We start from the raw sequence: 4,220 nt of genomic DNA on the forward strand, positions 1-4,220 counted from the left end.
ATGTCAGGTTCGGATTGCACATTAATTTGTTTTTAATTAAATGTGTAGCATATAACTTAGATTAAGAAATTTATTTCAAGGAGAAAGGAGAGATGAAGATCATTCAGAAACTCCGCGAGCGACTGGCTGGCGTCGATATTGTTTGGCGCTCGGAGAAAACGTCTCGTCCGATATGTTGGCGGTAAGATAATTTTATATGTATACATAATAAAAGTAAAATACACGATAGATAGGAAAGGTAACGCGAGATCTATGTTAATTTAGTCGGATCCCTTTAATGAAAACCGGAGGAATGATGAATATGGCTGCGCTAAAGAATACAAAACATAAGCTCAATGATGCACAACACTGACATTGGAAAGCAATTTAACACAGAGATCAATAAACGCAACGAGGACGAAGAAATGTACGTACGGCGACGTTTGGTTCTTTCTCACGTTTATTATCGATATTTAATTAATATAAGAGAATGTATATTGCTGGAATTATTAATCGTTGCATTTGTATATCTTGTATCCTTATATAATTATTTCTGTACAGGGTCAAGTATATAGAAGAAGAATTGTCAAAGCGCAAAATAATAACGATGCAGCGAATAGTATGAGTAATGATAAGGGATCACATTGTTCACCAGAGAAAACAGTGTTGCGTGTGGTACTGCAACATTTGAGCTTAACCAATTGTAGCGAGGAAATGCTTTTGAATCAAATGTTATCTGGTCCAAAAGTTGATCTTGGCATAGAGTGAGTACATTTATATTACAATTATACAATAAATATTTTTAAAATGTTAAATGTATATTGCATGCAAATGTGTAGAATTAATTTGTCAAAATATGAAATACACATGATACATGTAGTATTCTTAAGTTATCAAAAATTTATTAACTACATTGACATTTACTAACTACGCATTTTTTATTTTTATACATATAACTTCTTCATGTTAGATATAATTTTGTTCTGTCGATTAATCATTTCGTTTTTTTGTCAATTTTTTTTAGGTGGCTAGGAGGATATCTCGGCCAATGAGCAGCACACAAGATATGACAAAGGTAAATTATCTTTTTTAGCTTTGAATTTTCACTTTTATAGAGCTTGTATTTCTATGGGATTTTTCAATGTGATTGTTCCCTTACGTTCCGCACTACCAACACAATGATCTGTATTTATTTTTTATTTTTGTTCTTTTTATGTTGTCTACATTTTTCTACATTTGTCTTGTGCTTTATACAGAACACCGTGAGGCAGTGAAATTCTGTTTCTGGACGTATGATTCACAGAAGGCCAACTTTCAGCTGCGAATTTCCGAAATGGGAGATCGAAAAACTAGATCGTACTGAGTTAGTAATATTATTGTGGACTTAGATCTCTTTTTATAAATATCTTGCACTAGTATTTAAAATATCTATTGATCCTTATGATACAATCATTATATGTTTTCATAAAAAAATAAAAATTGGAAGAGATATTTTTTTTTTGTTATATTTAATTGAGAACATTGTAATTTGTGATTATTTTTTGAAAATTTTTACAAAAAATTAATATTTACATAAAACATTAGAAACTCCTACAAATTTTTGCTTTCAGTAAATATTTTTATATATTTATAGAATTTTTCTGTCAGGATTGCTAAGTACTCAGAAATTAAGCGATAGATTATGAATATAGATAACTGTTTGGTAAAATTTTTTTATAGTATATATAATTACACATGATTATGCATAATCATAAAAATATTTGATGCATAATTGTAATGTACACTTTATTATATAGATGTAAAAATCAACAGTTTATATGAAGAATTTAAGAAAAGATGCGATTTCCTTAACATGTATGAAAAATATTTCAATTCGTATAAATAAATATGAGAAATTTATTTTTAATTGTAAAATTATACAAAAAATCTATAAATTCTAAAAAATTCTAAAATTTCTAAACTTTTTACTAAGAAAAATTATAGTTTATAATTCAAAATATATACATGTTCAACGATGCTGCTGATTGTTAGCCACGCAACGTTCACTCGATAAACTAGCTAGCTGCTTTGAGTCTGTTAAAACTCCTCTCTTTTAGCTCTTGTGATAAACGATTCTCAGTTTTGGACAAGAATTGGCGGGAATTCTACCTTTCTGTTCTGCATATAAGTTAAGATTTCGTTATCATAGCGCTATTTATTCAAATATATAAATATTTAAATATTAGATCTGTGTTTTTGTGAGAAATTCAAGTAAAGGCTTAATTACCCATGGCGAAAACAATGTGCGAACGGTATGTTTTTATTTCAATCTGAAAAATATTTATTCCTGTAGTAAATGTACAGAAATACATGTATTTTAGATGCTGATTTATTATTGATACCTATCTCTGTTTTGTAAATATAGAAATAATTCTAAAAGAACGTCGTACATTGATTGGGATGAATATTTCATGGCTATTGCGTTCCTTTCTGCAAAACGGAGCAAAGATCCTTGCACCCAGGTCGGCGCGTGTATCTTTAATAGTGACAAAAAAATTGTTGGAATTGGATACAATGGAATGCCCACGGGATGCAGTGACGATGAGTTTCCTTGGAATAAGGGTCCCCACACTAGTTTAGATACAAAATATCTTTATGGTACATCCAGAAATTTGATATTGACAGTATTAAATATTGACCAGTGATTTATTTTAAATATTAAAATTACAACTATTTTAATACAACTGTTTTAATACTCAAATAATAAGTAATTATTATAATCATTGGCTAATTTAATACTGTCAATATTAAATTTTTGTAAGAACAATATATAATAAACAATTTTTTAAATAAATTATGAAATAGTTTAAGGATCTATTACACATACTGTTCCTGCAAAGTAAATTAAGATAAAATTATATTATTATCTATACTTTATTAAATTACATACATATATAAGTTATCAGAATAATATATTTAGTAACATATTTTTATAGATGGTTTATATTTATAAAAATTACATTATTTATAAAAATAACAAAAAAAATTTTAGCTTGTATATAAGTCAACAATTGTCGCATTATCGCGAAAATGCGATTATCACATTAATCGCTCCGATCGCTCGCGAGAATAATAATTATACAACAAATACTAAAATGTGAAATAAAATGTGTCGAGACGTAAATCGCGATGAGACTTATTCGACCGTTCAATGACTTTTGTTACAATGTCGAATTAAATGTAAATTACACTTACCAATCGAACGTCGCAACGATATCCGCTCCCAGGGCCAATGCATCTCAGGATTGTTACGGAATCTGCAAGTGAAAAAGGAACGCTGTTAATTAACATGGCGAAGAGATGAGATACTTTTCCCGCGTAATCGACTTTCGCACGGATATGCGAATGTCGGACATTACGGTTGCATGCGACCACTCCACGCATTGCGATCTACGTTTAAATGAGGAATACACTTCGGACAATGCAAGATTAATTACCGATGAAGCGATTTTTAGCGATGCGATATCACTCACGGCCTTTCCCGCGCGATCGACTTTTGCACGGAATTATTGTCGCATGTTACAATCGCGCGACCGCTCCACACGTCGCGATTTACGCTACGAACGAAGATACGCATTCAAACTGAACACGGTACAAGATGAATATACGTTATAATTACCAATTAGACAAATTGCGATGCCACTCGATCGGGAGCTGATCTGTCCCGTGCCCCGTTCGATCCGTTCCGGAAAGAAAGTGAACCCAGCGTTCCGTTCCGTTCCGGAAGGCATGTGAACCCCTATAACAGAGAATTGTATTAAGTTGGCTCGAGCCAGAGACGATCATCTCTAGCGCTAACTTCACGCGTCAAGATGAGTGCTTCTGCGATACATATATATATATACCGTTTTGAACTTTGCGTTTTTCACACTAATAAAGCTAATTATTATTAATTCGTGTTTCACAAATTGTAATTACTTTTACATAAAAATAAAAAGTATGCGTAAATTAAAATATGAGTCAAATCGATCTCCCACATCGATCGATAATTGATTCGATAGATATTCGATACATATATTACATACGAAAACAATTATCATTAAATATTATATTATTAAATAAATTATTTTATCTATACATTAAATTTATATAAAGTAACAGAAAAATATTGTTTTTTTTATTTACAATAATTTTTCCAGTCGGTTTTGGGAACATTGATTCCGTCGCGACGGAACCTTCGGACGAAACTAACCTTGAAAATA

The 4,220-nt window shown here is 30.9% G+C and overlaps 1 pseudogene; it reads left to right on the top strand.

Annotated features, from left to right (window-relative positions):
• Positions 1–2,346, top strand: LOC118647904 (annotated as a pseudogene).
• Positions 2,347–4,220: the final 1,874 nt, after the last annotated feature.

This window comes from Monomorium pharaonis, chromosome 11 (assembly GCF_013373865.1).
Source record: "Monomorium pharaonis isolate MP-MQ-018 chromosome 11, ASM1337386v2, whole genome shotgun sequence".
Taxonomy (NCBI): Eukaryota; Metazoa; Arthropoda; class Insecta; order Hymenoptera; family Formicidae; genus Monomorium; species Monomorium pharaonis.